The following is a 16478-nucleotide window of genomic DNA, read 5'->3' on the forward strand; positions in this document are numbered from 1 at the left end:
TTTTCCACAATAGTCTTTAAACTCTGACATTGATCAATAAAAAGAAACCCTGCCATTCTTCTTTGGACCAGTCTGCAAGAGAAACTCGTGATATGCTGACCACATATTTGAAGACAGTCTGTGCACATAGATTCCACTTCAATAGTTTGCTTATGAATCTTTCCTCAATGAACATTATCAGCATTCTCTATCTTTTAATATCAAGCAAATTCACAGTTCAATACTTCACTAAAATGTTTTCAAATCTGATAAACTGAACCATCTACATTCTCAGTTTGTCATGATTGTAGTCTTTTGATAACCATCAAATGGTTCAAATATGTCACCATCATAACCATCATTTACACATGTGGGAATGACTGTTTATGCTATTTTAAACAACAATGCAGTGGTTAAAAAGACATGTCTGCATAACATCATCCCAGCACTTTATTTAGCCTTTACAATTATGGATAATATTGAATTTTTTTTGTGTAAGAGAGGATGATAACTGTGAGACAACATTATAATGCTGATTTTTTTTTATCATTGCTATACCATTTCATGCATGTTGTGATTAAGAAGCCACTTTCTAACTCAACAATAAATGAACTTTCACTGTACTGCATATGGAAATTATTTTCAGATTGGCTTCAAATTGGACTTGATTCATTGATCTGTAATATCGGTAAACTGAACTGAAAAACAACATCGATAATGGCTTTGTATATGTTGGTCTTTATCATAAATTTGAGGCACACCCTTTAATGGCCTATTTTTACTATCCATAATACATCCTTGGGGAAGCATGGTAACTATCAAACTCACTGTACATCAAGGACTATAGTTCTGAAGCATGCATACCCCAAGGAGATAACATTCTCTCAATCTAATAATCCATCTCTTGCTTTAACAAAGAAAGCTGTGCTCTCCCAAATATATTTCTTTCTTCAACTCAGTTGAAGTGGGCTCTATTGTATTATTACTCTTTCTTGTTCTATCACAGGTAACATGAGTTAATCCTGTCAAAGTCTTGCTAGAACAAAAGAAATAAAAATTCAGCCTTAAGACAGCTCCTCGGAGGCTCGTTCTCACTGATTAAGCTTTGCTTTTTAAGAAGCCACTATTCCGTTTCCCTCCCCGGAGTAGCAGAGAGTTGTTCTGCAAGCAAGTCTCTCTGTCACAAATGATTAGTGAGGCAAGACCTCAAAATGATTTATCACTCTAAAGAGGTGATAAAGGGCTGTGGGTGGGGAGAAAAGATGAGGAATGGAGGAAGCTTAGGATCGTGGCTGCTGATACAGCCCTCTCAAAGAGTCTTCCACAATAATTGGTGATCATCCATAGGCATCTTTTGGTGAAAAGAAGTTCTTTGGACTTCCCCATTGGCTTACATGACTAAGTTAACGTCAAACTATATTAAATATACAGTGTAGATCATAATCATTGATGATCACTTATGTCTGAATATGATTGTCTTCCAAATGTACTGTCTTGGTGGTGGGTCAATAGGTGACTGTAAAGACCTATTCTTGATCCACATGTTCTTCCACAGTGAGGACATTGATTTCCAAGTGAAAGGCGATTGGCTTGACATGCCTTCCTCTTGACATGTTTCTCCCTTTCTCTCTCCATTTGTGCCTCATTGAATTCCACAGCACTGTTGGTAACAGCTGACCTCCAATTAGAACGCTCAAGGGCCAGGGCTCTCCAGTTCTTGCTGTCTATGCCAATTTTTAAGTTTAGCTTTAAGCCCATCTTTTCCTGTCCACCAACATTCCGTTTTCCATTCTTGCATTGAGATTATAGTAACTGCTTTGGGAGATGTTGATTGGGCATTCGAATAACATGGCCAGTCTAGTGAAATTGATGGCGGAGGATCATCACTTCAGTGCTGGCGATTTTTGCTTCTTCCAGCACGCTAACAATTGTCTGCCTGTGTTCCCAAGAGATTTGCAGGATTTTTTGAAGGCAACGCTGATGGAATAAGGGTCCTATCCAGTGGCATGGTTAACAAGACAACAGTCGCTTCTCATCTGTTGCAGCCTTCTTTCACCTTCATAGTCATTGCAACATGTACGATGTTGTTGATCATCTGCTCCACCACTGAGGTCTTCAGATTGTAGTGAAGATACACCCTAGTGTAGATGGTGTATATACACCCACAGTCAATGGTGGAGGATCCCGGGAGCTTCACTTCAGCATTTATATAGCCACACAATTCCAATCCCTGACTCAAGAGCACACATGTGTAATTGTGCATGCCTTCCATTGGCCTTTTTGATAGAAAACGCTCTCCTCTCTGCAACAGCAGCATTAAATTAAGAGACAATCCCAAATTCTCTTGAAACAGAATTTTGACTTCCATTCCAAAGTAGTAAAATTATAGCTTTAATAGCTAAGTAGATGAGCTCCATTGAAAATTCAGAAAGGGAATTGCAGCTACAGTTGCCTATATGCAAGAATTCAGTTTCTTTGAATGTTGGGCTAATGCTTGAATTTGTAATATTCATGTTTAGCAGTAGCAAGCTTTAATACAAGATGGAATTCATTTGCTACATGGTAATGATGCCAGATGTGCCCACACATAAAAGTGTGTGCATTTATGTGTTATGAATTCACTTTGTAATATATTCAGTCTTAGATTTGAAAATAACAATTTTTAACTCCAGAATGTCCCAAAAGGATTTATGACTATCTTTATTCTTTACAGTTAGGAATGGGTGAACAGATGCAGACAGTAACCCATGTAGTGCTGTTTCCAGATCTTCTTGGCTGCTCAAGTGAAATGGCACTACCATGACATTATTGGTGAGCCAAGACGCATCTACATTATAGTATGCAAATCTATGAATTCCTGAAGTCAAAAAATCTCACAATAGATCTCAAGATCTGAAAAGCCATTTTTGTCAAATGAAAATATATTCTTTTTCATCCTGGTTTGCTTTTAATTACTCTGATTTTATCTGCTTGGATTTTAATGTATTGTCCATTATTTTATTTTGTGTATCGTTGGAATGTTTTAAGTTTTTGTCAAATATGTTGTGTTGTTGTTTTGGGCTTGTCCCTGTTGTGAGCCACCTGAGTCCCTTCGGGAGATGGGGCGGGATATAAAAATAAAGTTTATTATTTATTTTATTATTATTATCCCTAAGGCATGGCTATCTTGCTTGTCCACAGAAATTTTTCAACTAGCTAGCCTGATTTGCACTGATAACTCTCAGAGTAATGCTTCCCTGTTATTCTCAAAACCCTGTTTTGGGGATCAATTTGTAAGATTTTTCACCGTTGTATAGTTTTTAAAGTAATTACAGTTTCCAGGTTACAAGCAAGATAGGTTCTATAGGTTCATTGTTAAGTTGAATTTGCATCTAAGTTGGAATGGGTACATTTTTTAAAGTGCAACTTGAGCCAATTTATTCCCCGCATATCACCCCCAAACATGGTGAGCCAGGCAAAAGTGAACTTATCAGCTGCTCAGGGGTGGGGTGCATTCCCCACAGCTGTGAACAAGGGACAACCATCACTTCCCAGCACAACTGTAAACAAAATCCCTGTCCTTCCTCCCCAGCCAAACCTTTGGCGAAGGGCAAGGGAGGCTGGCAACAGGCTCCTTTGCTCCTCGCCTCCAAGCTTGGCTGCAGAGGAAGGACAAGAGAGACTGGCTACAATCTTCCTCACCCTTCCTTCTCAGCCAAGGCTCTGGGGGAATGTCTAGGGAGTCTGGCCACAGACTCCTTCACTCCTCACCTCCAGCTGGGGCTGTGGAAGAAGGGCGATGGAGACTGGCCACAAGCTCTCTCTCCCTTTCTCGCCAGCCAAGGTCCCCCACAAAAGCCTTGACTAGGGAGGAAGGGTAAGGGAGCGCAGCCACTCCCCTGGGGCTGGCTGCCCTGTTCATATCTACGAGTTGCTCATAAGTCAGATCTTCACAAAGTAAAATGTAATAGGTACTAGGCTACAAAACAATGCTTTGCGTAAAGTACTTTTAATAAAAGTTTTAGATTGGTACGGTAGAGTTTCTGATTCCATGTATGTCGTATTGGTGAATTTCAGATTTCACAGGAAATTTAAATGACTCAATTCATTTTAAAGCACAGAAAGACCTACAGGAGACTGAGTGGAAAGGAGAAATTATATGCAAGCCGGTTCCTTAGAAATGTCAAGTAATTTTGATCTATTTTGAACTGGGATGGGGAAAGTGAGGCGTATGGCATTCATGCCACCCCAAACCCCAATTTTTCAGCCCTTTCCCAGTACTCATGCCAATCCTTAACAAAATGCTCCCAAACTAACCACAGATGTGGAAGTTTGGGTCACCTTCTCCACATAACTTCTCTCTTTATAACCCAACAAACTCCTTCCCAAAAGCCCCCAAATCAGCCAAAATAAAAATTGAAAATTGGCTCTGCTCACCATTCAGTTGCCTACTTCTGGTTTACAAAAACAAGAACCATGAGCTTTTGTGACAGAACGAGACCTGAAAGACATAATATTCTATCCATGTTTTAGGAGAAAACCGATTTGCTCTTTATCCATGTACAAGCAGTCCCCAAGTGGCAAACAAGTTAGATTCTGTAGCTTTGTCTTAAGTTGAATTTTCTTGTAAGTCAGAAAAGGTGTATTTTTAAGTGGAACTTCAGCCAAAGATGTATATTTTTAAATCTTTGGATAGCATAGGGAAGGGTTGCCACCCCTGTGGTGTTTGCTTTGCTGTCTGTGTCTTTGTTCAGAAGATTTCACATCATGTTATATCCCTGTGTGATAACTGGATTTTGAAAAAATTGGAAACAAGGAGTGGTGATAAAGCTTAAGTTGATGCACCTTTTTGCCATGATAACTTTTTATGGAGTGAATTTCCCTTCTTAGGGGTAGATTTCTCTTCTTGTTGTCTCACTCCATTCTTAACTGTGAGTTCTTTGTAGGTCGGATGTTTGTAACTTGGGGACTGCCAGTATTTCAAATCAATCCTAAAAAGATTTTATGTAAGATATAAAAAACAAATCTTCCATGTACAAAAGCTATTCTCAATAAACAAAGTCTGGAGGGTGCTGCAAATATCAAGGGCAATTTCTGAATTTAATGTAACTGGATTTTGTCGGTACTTCCTTTTGTCTCTAGTTCTACCTCCTGAATAATGTTAATAACCTTATGCTTAATGGACAGGTTTCCTGATAGTACAATAGCACCAGCAATTAACAGAGTTGCACTTCAGCACTACATTGTGTAGATGAACTCAAATAAATGACCCAAAACATGTCCTAACCTATCATCCCAGTGGCTGATGCTGAAGGCTATCAGTACTTCAGAATGGGAGAAGTGGTATTTGACAAGAACATCACATTAAAATACAACAAAGAAATGTGATTATAATGCTGTCATGCCTGTATTGCTCCCATCTCTGAAATGAAGAAGTGCTAGCTCATTTTCAATGCCAAACATTTATTGGATCAATTGTATATGTGAAAAACTATTTCTTATCCTCACAGCCTGACAGAATGAATCCCAAGATGCACACATGTTGCAATTTGAATGTATGATACCAACTTTATGCAATTGGTAAAAAGGAAGAAAACTGTCAGAAATCCCCAATGCCGTGGGAGGATTGCCGTAATGACCTCATCACACGGGCAGGCGGCGGCGACGCTATTCTTAATGGCGAGGCGTGGAGGTGGTTGTATCGCCTCACCTCATTTTGTATTACTTCACCGGCCAGCCAGCAAAGCAACACAAAATGAGGTGAGGTGAAACGACCACTTCCATGCCTCGCCATGAAAAACAGCGCCACCGCCACTACCCGCCTATGGGACAAGGTCCTCCGACATGGATGTGTAACAAGTTATGTACAAGTTGATCTCAAGTGTAAGCCAAGGACAGGTTTGATAGCCAAAATTATGGAATTTGACTTGATCCATGGATAAGTCATGGGTCATTTTGCAAAGGGAAAGTGCTAGCGCAGCTTCAGGAGTTCAGCTGATCCTGGCTGCTGCTGCTATTTTCCTGCCCAAGCATTCAAAAGGGCCTTTGTCAGGACCCAGGCTGCAGAGCACCAATAACCATGGGCAGAGACCAGATTCTATCTAATATCTTTATTAAGGAATTATATAAAGTCAATAAAAACAAGTGAAGAATATAGTTCAGAAACAGACCTTTCAGGAAAGGCCAAATATTGTCCAGGAAAATAATGTCCAATATAAGATATTAAAGTCCAAAGTTATAATCCACTTGACCGAAACACACACCTTGCCAAGCAATGGTGTGGGGAATGACAGGGTCTTTAAAGTCCAAAGTAGCTTGGCAACAAGGCTGGAAAATAGACTTGAATCTTGGCTAGATCAAAACTTGAAACGAGGCAAACATGAAACATGAACTGAGTCCAGAGAAGTCCGTGAAACAAGGCAAGGCTGGAAACTTGATCCGTGAAACAAGGCAAGGCTGAAAACTTGATCCGTGAAACAAGGCAAGGCTGAAAACTTGATCCTGGAAACAGGGAACTGGGGTACGAAGTCTACACACAATCTCTCTCCTCAAGCTGAACAATTGACTCCGCAAGGTTCCCCTTGCGGCAAAACTCCTATATAGGGTCTTGTTTTCCCGCCAACAGAACACTTTCCCTGGAGAACAAGAAGCGAAACCCAACTCTGTCCAGATGTACAACTCCTTAGAATTTCCCAAGGGAAGCAGACCTAATCAGCTAATTGTCTGGCAGCGATTCTGAGACTCCGGCGATTAGCCTCCCTGACTCCTCTATCTCTATTATAATTGTCCTTTCGGGAAAACGGGGGAGAATTCTGCCCAAGGCTTGTTTGGTTAACTTCCTGAGGACAAACATCTTCCAGGTGGAGAGGCTCCGATTCAAGCTGAACCGGTGGAAATCCCATGTTTTCCTCCTCATCTGCCACAATGGTACTAGGAACGGGACTACAAGGCCCATGAGACATCACAGCCTTCCACCACTCTACTAAGAGAAGATAATGGTTCATTTTTATATAAAACCTAATGTACAATATCGATTCTTATCACAAAAGGATCCATCTGTTTCTCTGAGTAGAGTACTGCTTCTCTGAATAGAGTACCCACAGCTGAGAGCAAAGTGCTGGGGGAACCTAAAAGAGGCACTCTCCATTCCCAAGGTGGCTTTCTAGAATGCAGATTAAAAACTAATTAGTAATAACACTAATAAAACAATTCAAAATCCTTTAGAAAAAGCTAAAAGAAAGTGAAATGTACTGCATCACCCATTAAAAGATACCTGTACAATCGGCAATGAATGGTCAGGATGTTGAAAGCACTTGTAGATATTATTTCAAAGCTGCTGTCTGTGATCCCTATAAGGATAGGGGGAGCATGACCCAAAGCAGTCAAGGAAACAATACTAAAATGGCTGAAGAAAAGTATGTTTCCATTGCTACAGTACTCCATCTCAAATCCTAGACCCCATGAGTGCAAAGGTGTTTTTCCAAGTCAATGATTCTAAGATATTCCTTAATCCTTCTCTTTCTCCTTCAAAGATGTTATATTTCTGATCCCAGAAACAATTTTTGTGGCAAAGTTGCTTTGCATCTAATTGCTCAAATAATGTTTAATGCAACTAATTTTTTTATGGATAATAAACAAAATTTATTTGTCAGTCATTTCTGAAGAAGAAAGCAAAAACAGTGTAGATTGAGCAATTGCAGATGACTTACCACTAACCTTAACCCTAACCCTAGCCACACCAATACATTTAGCTTTACCCTTGATTAGTTTAATTTCAGGAGAAGAAAGTAACCAAGGGAATAAAGTTGATTAATGGTGTGTGTATGATATTATCACTTTTAACATGAAAGTTAATTCAAAGGTTAATTCAAAACTGTGATTTGAGGTAAAAGAGCTGATTTAAAAAAAACTGTATTACAATAGAATGTGTTGAGATCATGTTGTTAAATGACATGTGTGTGTGTTTTTAGTTTTTATTTTAAATCAGATTTCATACTAGACTTCAGCGCATACAACAATGAACTACTATTCAGCTTTGAAATAACTATTTAGTAGGGTTACCTGGTCTCAGGGTGCTATCTGAAGTCTCAGGATATGGTGATGCCTCTTTGGGTATTATGCAATCTGCAGATAATCTCTCATCTTCTGTAGCAGAATGTGTTTCCTTAGAAAAACATGTTTGAGAATCACCGGTGATTTAAAATATTACAGTTATTCAAAGACTAAATTTAGAATGAAGATGATCATTTTGTTCAAATGATTCTTCCCTTGTAGTTGTACACATGGAAAAGTTCTTATAAATGTGTACGCCTACAGTGTTTTTCCTCTGTGGGCAAAGGAAGAAAGATGTATATATTATTTTCAAAATTAGGGAGCACACTTCTATACATGGCTATAGTGACAAATGAAGTGAGTTACCTGAGTGTGGTAAAAGACACCAATCACGCAAGTGAATCTCAAGAAGATGTTTGCAATATGAGCATAATCATAGGAAGGTCAGATAAGGGCAAATGTTCTATTGACAGCATTACTTACAGTTCTTAGTTATACATAAGCATTTCAGGTTCAGAGTCATAAACACTTCTGAAGCAGAGTCAAGTATAATAATGAACCATTGGTTCATTTTTTGTTTTTATAGGTAATAGTCAGGTTTATAAGAATTATCTTGGAATAACAAATTAAGTATGACCAAGGAATGGCCCCAGCATTATAATATAATATAATAGGCTGGGCTGTGGTGCAGGCTGGTTAGCAGCCAGCTGCAACAAATCACTTTGACCAAGAGGTCATGAGTTCGAGGCCAGCCTGGTGCCTCCGTCTGTCTCTGTTCTATGTTATGGCATTGTATGTTTGCCTTATATGTGTAATGTAATCCGCCCTGAGTCCCCTTCGGGGTGAGAAGGGCAGAATATAAATACAATAAATAAATAAATAAATAATAAAAACTTTATTTATACCCTGCCACCATCTCCCCGTGGTGACTCGGGGCGGCTTACAATGTTACAAAAGTAACAACACAAATACATTAACACAAAATGCACAGGTTAAAACACAATAAGATAATAAAACAAAAGTTGTTGTATGCCTTTTGGGCTGTGTGGCCATGTTCCAGAATTATTCTCTCCTGACGCCCACATCTATGGCAGGCATCCTCAGAGGTTGTGAGGTATGGATAAACTAAGTAAGGAAAGGAAAGAATTCGCATTGGAAAGGTTTTTGTCTCTTGCCTGGGGGCATCCTTTGTTAGTCATTAGCTGTGCTCTGCCCTCAGAGTGTTGGTTCCCATCCACTGTTTTGATTTTAGAGTTTTTTTTAATACTGGTAGCCAGATTTTGTTCATTTTCATGGTTTCTTCCTTTCTGTTGAAGTTGTCCACATGCCTGCCATAGATGTGGGCGAAACGTCAGGAGAGAATACTTCTGAAACATGGCCACACAGCCCAAAAGACATACAACAACCCTGTGATCCCGGCCATGAAAGCCTTTGACAACATAAAACAAAAGTTAATACAACAGAATAGTATCAAACAACCACCAATGCAGTTCAGTCAACTTCATAGGTTGGGGGGGGGGGGGGGGAACTGTAGCAGCAATATAAAATAGAATAATTAGATTAAAATACCCAGATAAGAGGGACCTATTAAAATTCAGACTAGAATTATAATGAAGCTGGTCATCCAATGGCATTCTTTTTGACAACATGGCTGTGGGATGTGGCTCACCTCTAGATAAACAAAAGCTTAATGGCATTACATTTATGTGAGTCAGTATTATCTAGAGTTAGTAGAAACTGTAAGAGACAATCACCTCAAAAAAATAACATACTTATGAGAAGTGTGAAAATTTTCAGATGCTTTCAAGATGACAAAGTAATAAAACACAGTGCCACTAGGTTCACAGGAGACTTCTGGCATTGATCAAATATTAGGGAGGTGCTGGTGAAGTCATTCCTGAAGATAGTGGGCTTCACTTGTTTTTCATAAAGTATGGATGGCAAACCCTATCTGTAGTTTCCCTTTGTCACCTTTCCTACGTGAACAAGATGACATTTAGATTATCTAAAGGCGTTTCAGAAAGGTTAGGTCTTGGAGTGAGAATCAATTCCACTTCACAGGCTGCCCACCATCCCTAGGGAAGACTGTTGATAAGCTAGACAAAGAGTGTAAGACTCCCAGCTTTCTATGAACATCCAAAACATAAGAATATCAAGTGCATTGTAAGTAGAAAATGAATGTTTATTTAGTGACTTAGAAGTGATTTTTCTTCATAGCTTCAGGCTGAACATGATTAAATACTGTTTTAGTAACTTTGTGAAACCCAGAGGCAGGTGTCTTCAAAACACAATGGCTTTCTTTCTTAGAAAAAAAAGCTTTCTGTAAAAGATCCACTCTTTCTTCATGTGCCTTTGCTTAGTGTGCACACATATGAATGTACAGGATTTCCTTCTCAAATGGGAGTGGAAAGCTTCTACAAAGTTAAGACTGGTGAAAGGGCAATAAAAATCCTCAGTGACACATCACTATGTGTCACGACCCAGGCTGCAGAGCACCAATAACCATACACAGAGGCCAGAATCTATCTAATATCTTTATTAAGGAAATATGTAAAGTCAATAAAAGTAAATGTAGAATATAGTTCAGAAGAAGACCTTTCAGGAAAGGTCAAATATAGTCCAGGAAAACAATGTCCAATATGAAATAGTAAGGTCCAAAGTTGTAATCCAGTAACCGAAACACTCACTTTGCCAAGCAAAGTGAGGGGAGATGACAAGGTCCTTTAGTCCATGAAACTTAGGCAAGGCAAGGAAATAACTTGATTCTTGGTACACAAAGCTTGATTCAAGGCAACAAGGAACGTGGAGCAAGGACAGGATCCGTGGTAAATTCGTGGCGAGGTCCAAAAACAAGGCAAGGTCCGTGAAGCAAGGCAAGGTCCTGGGAAGCAATATAGGGCTGGAAACAGGAGCAAGAACTCGACCGCGGGAGTAGCGTAGTCCACACACAACCTACTCCCGTAGCTGACGAATTGACTCCGCAAGACTCCTTCGTGGGCAAAACACCTAAGTAGGGTCTCGGTTTCCCGCCAAGAGCAGATTCTCTGGGGAACCAGAAGCAAAAGCCATTCTCTGGGTCCAGATGCATGACTCCCTAAAGTTTCTCATGGGAAACAGGTTTAATCAACCATTTGTTTGGCCGCGATTCTCAGGCTTCTGCGATTAGCCTGTTGAGCTCCTCTCTGTTGTTGACAATAATCACGGCGAGAAAAAGGGGGAGATTTTGGCTCAGGGCTTGTTTGACAAACTTCTGGAAGGCAAATCTCCTGCAGGTGCAAGGGTTCCAGTTCTGGCTGAGAAAGTTCCAATTCTGACTGAAACGGAGGAAAACCTAAGTTTTCCTCCTCATCTGTCACAACAGTGTTAGGGACGGGACTACATGGCCCATGAGTCATCACACTATGTCACCAAAGATTGAAAGAATATTAACAAAACACTTGAAAAATTGTTGAAGAATGTGTTTTTGAGTGTTGAAAAAAGCTGATGAGAATCTTTGCAATTCAGGATTTCTTTGGGGCAATATTTGCACATGGTTGTTTTGCAGAATAAATATAATTTTCTGCAAATACTACAGTTAGCCCTCTACAATTGCAGGTCTAACTTTTGTGCATTTGATTACTCACAGATTTGATTAATAGGATCACTCTAGAAATTTCTATACTCCAGCCCAGTGTGATTATATGGTCCATTTCCAGCAAACATCATGCTGAAAGGCAGAGATTCCTAAATAATCTCTTGGGTATTTGCCATTTTCCACTTTTGGAGAAATCATGAAGCCCCAGACCACTGGTTCTCAACCTGTCCCTAGGTGTTTTTGCCTCCAACTCCCAGAAATCCTAACAGCTGTTAACTGGCTGGGATTCCTGGGAGTTGTAGGCAAAACACGTGGGGACCCACAGGTTGAGAACCACTGCCCTAGACCCAGTAAACGTGCATATTTGACTGTATTTATAACCAGGAATATTATGTTCTGTGCAGAACAAAACATGTTTTCTATGTAGAAAATTGAGTTTGCTGTACAAACAACCACATACATTTCCCATAGACTAATGGAAGACTTCCTCACAGCAGGTAGAAAACTGCCCACTGCTTCTTTCATGAAGAAACTTCATGAAGAATTACATCCCTCTGAGTAACTGCCTTTTGTGGTTCCTATTAGTGAATAGCAGCAACTGAGAAAAGTTAATGGCTGTCCTCTCCTTCTCAAAGAGTAGAAGATGTGTGTGTGTGTGTGGGGGGGGGGGTAACAACAATGCTAGACTGTATAATGGATTGAATATAATTAATATGCAGATGCAAGTGAAAGCAAATACAAATTTTTGATTGGATATATGTACAATGCACCTCTCTTCTTCCTGTCCAGCAATTTCCATAGGCTGGAATTGTTTCGGTTTTTTGTAAAATCCATCCCCTCTCTTCAAACTGCCTAAGACAGAAAGAATCAGATGTGATTTTTATGAAAGTTATTAGTACCCTGGATATTTGTGAAATTCTGCTAAGAAATGTGACTCCTCATGATGTTGACAGAAACAACATCATGGGGGAAATGAGCCAAAAATGTTTCATTAAAGTAGGAACTTTGAAATTCACTATTTCTGATAACTCCCTGCCAGTTTTAATTCCACTTCTGCTTGGAAAAAGATTCTGAAAGATGCTATTTCAGGAAAAGGTACATTAGCAGCATATGCAATTGTAGATTACATATATTTATATCTACCTAACTCTAATACTACTCCATAAGAAAAGATATTTAAAAGGCATGACAAGAGACATCAGAATCTCTGTGCATCATTCCTTCTAAGTTGTATATCAAGGACTGGCCTTCCTTCGAAAGGAGAAAAAGGTGAGATAGAAAGGTGGGATAAGTATGAAAGTTAAATTAAATTGGAACTTAAAAGAAATAGGCATCAAGAGGAGAAAGATGTGGCCAAAGATATTGGTCTGACATTTAAAAAACAATAATAAGACGAAAACAGGTGGCAGCCACTTGGCACAAAGAAGAAAGTGAGCTCTCTGTGTCACCACACTCTCAGAAATGCAAATGTTTTATGAAATAGTGAGGGAAAAGAAATAATCTTCCGCTAATCCCCTTTGAGATAGTCTGACTTTTGTGGGAGGCAGCTGGCAAAAAGAATCTTTTCCAAACTGCATAGCAAAGATGAGCAATGAACTTCACAATTCTTGAAGCACACCCCCACCTTCTCCTTTGCTATTTGGCCTAAGGAGTACAGCTGAATCCTGTTCATTTGGCAAAGGAAATGGCTTTGTGATGTTGCAGGTGTGAAATAAATAGGAAAGATGGAGGAGAAAAATTAGCCTTTCAACGAAGGCATCTGTTTTACATACATGATTCATCCCAGATTGTGAAGCACTTTGGAGAGGCATCTCATTTTATTTTTGTTGTGAAGTAACCTGCTAGGAAGTGTGTTATGTGGAAAGGCAGGATTTGAGAGGCGGGAGCCTTTCTTTTTTGCTTACTGAACATTGAATTTTTGGACAATGAGATGATTCATTAATTTGTGTTTTGTAAGTATTCCTCCAAACTCTGTAACTACAGAAGTATTTAGAACTGAACAAAACACATTTTCACATTTCATTAAAGTGGGCACTTTAAACCAACAATAAATTGCTTAAAAGAAATAAATAAACTATTATAGTGCCAGTCTAAAAAAAAACCCATTCAGGCCAATAGTTCCCTCATGGTCAAAAAGACATTCATTTGAAAATAATAGTTACTATAATAATAACGTAAACTGTTTTCCTGTGACCATTTCCACACCAGCCTAGTCAGATTCCTGTTCAAGGATGTAGGCTGTGAAAAATGGTTTCCTTGTCTGATTGCAGTGCCTTCAGGCATGCTTGCCTTGCTCAGTCAAACTTTCTGATGGGAAATAGTGACAGCACTCTAGTCGAATTCAATTGCAGGAAAGAAGTAAAATTGGGGGGGGGGGAAGAGGGAGGCTGTATCTCCCCAAAGTTCTGAAACTGCTAGCAAGTTTACTGGTAACCAGAGCAACACATTCACAGAGAATCTTTGGTAGGAAGAGCCTTGTGGTAACATGACAACTGACCTATTTATTGTGACATTAGCCACCCTGAAGTGGATCCATGTAAACTATACACATGCAATGTATTATCCACTAGGCTTGTGCACGGATTCGGAGTGGTCAGTTCCCTTTGGTCAATCCGGCTTGTTTGGCTTGGTTGGATGGCCCTAATGGCAAAGACCCAGCCATCACGTTTTCCTGTCCGTAATGGGACCATGTGGCAGCCGATCATGGTTCCTCCTCCCCTATTTGGTATCACAATTGCATCCTGGCATCAGTGAATTTTTTTGGTTTGGCTTCTGGCTTGACCTCTCTCTTGATTTTTTAATGGTCCTTTATATTCTTGATTCTTTTTATTTAATGGGACTGACTGGGAGTTGGAAATGTGTAGGAAAGGTGGGTGGGTGCGCATGTGCGTTTGGGGGCTTGGAGAGTCACCCTTTTAGCTTCTTTTTCTCCTCTCCTCTCCTTCAGAAAATACTTCTAAAAGATAATAATAATTATTATTAATAATAATAATCCTAGCAAACAAAAAAAACCCTCATTCTCAGAAAACTTTTATCACCTAGTTACTTCTCTAGAGTAGAAAGTAGAAACAGCTTTAAGGAAGCCTTAACCTAAAGGAGAAAGATGTGAGGGGGGGGGGGAGGCACCACCAGGCAGGGTCTGAAGAGAAAAGAGAGGTCATGAAGTCTGAAGAAAATGGAGACCTCCAAATGAAGGCTTCCAAATATATTGGCAAATTGTATCACTACAATTATGAGACTTAAACTGTTGTGTATAAAAACAACATTACAATCCTGGTGTGAGGACTCATGGGCCTTGTAGTCCTGTTCCTAGTACTATTGTGACAGACAAAGAGGAAAACATGGGGTTTTCACCGGTTCAGCAAGAGCCGGAGTCTCTTCACCTGCAGGATGTTGATGTTTGCCCTCAAGAATTCAGCCAAACAGGCCTTGGGCAGAACTCCCCACCGTTTCCCAGAAAAGAATCTTATTCCAGAGAAAGGGGAGCCAGGGAGGCCCAATGGAGAAGTTTACACTTAGCTGCCAAACATCAAGCTGATTAGGTCTGCTTCCCTTGGGAAATTCTAAGGAGTCACACATCTGGACAGAGTTGGGTTTCGTTTCCCGTTCTCTAGGGAAAGAGTTCTGTTGGCGGGAAAACGAGACCCAATATAGGTGTTTGGCGCGAGGGATTCTTTGCGGAGTCAATTGATCAGCTAGAGGAGAGAGATCGTGTGTGGACTTCGTAATCCCAGTTCCTTGCTTCCCGGATCAAGCTTCAAGCCTTGCCCTGTCTCACGGTTTTACCACGGACTCTGTTTCATGCTTCATGTTTGCCTCGTTTTCAGTCACGGATCTAGCCAAGAATCAAGTTTATTTCCAGCCTTGTTGTCAAGCTTCATTGGACTTTAAAGACTCTGTTATTTCCCCACACTATTGCTTGGCAAAGTGTGTGTTTCGGTCAAGTGGATTAAAACTTTGAACTCTAATATCTTATATTGGACAATACATTTCTGGACTATATTTGACCTCATCTGAAAGGTCTGCTTCTGAACTATATTCTTCACTTGTTTTTATTGATTTTATATATTTCTTTAATAAAGATAGTATATAGAGACTGGCCTCTGTGTAAGGTTATTGGTGCTCTGCAGCCAGGGTCCTGACACCTGGCAGTATGAGGATTGTAGAAATTCCACTTCTCTACTACAAGAAGAGGCCAGAGTGAAAATATCCCATGACCATGAAGATGAACCCACAAACATTTGAAGAGATGAGGACTGGGAGAAATAGTGCAACCCAAGCAACATGCATTTCTAGAGGCACGTCCAGTCTAATTCTTATCCGAAGCTCTTACAACATGCAAATTAAGTCCAATGGCCCAAATCAGTCGTTAACAATAAAACATTATTGATTAAACTTCTGTCGTGGCAGAAAGAGCCCTTGTCTCAACGGAATCCTGCACCACTATAACCAAAGCTGCTAATAAATTCTAGGCATCCCAATTCACAAGTGTTTAGTTACCTGTATATATCCCAGATTACCTATTTTTCAAACTAATGTGACTGGAACAAAGTTATACAAGTTTGGGCATTCCAGAAATCCAAAATCTAAAATACTTCAAAATCTGAAATTGTCCACATGATTCCACTTTTGCTTTCATGTAACAAATCTTGTTTCATGCCAAAATTATTTTAAAACATTGTATAACATTACCTTCATGCTATATGTATATGGAAAATGAATTTCATGTTCATACTTGGGTCTCATCTTCAAGAAATCTCATTATGTACATATATAGGTATTCCAAAATAAAATAAAAACATCTGAGATCCAAAATATTTCTGATCTGATACTTGAGTAGCATCAAATTTATTTTCCTTTCAAAGGTTATTCCAAGAGACATTTTCAAAGATCC

This window comes from Anolis carolinensis, chromosome 2 (assembly GCF_035594765.1).
Source record: "Anolis carolinensis isolate JA03-04 chromosome 2, rAnoCar3.1.pri, whole genome shotgun sequence".
NCBI classification, from domain to species: Eukaryota; Metazoa; Chordata; class Lepidosauria; order Squamata; family Dactyloidae; genus Anolis; species Anolis carolinensis.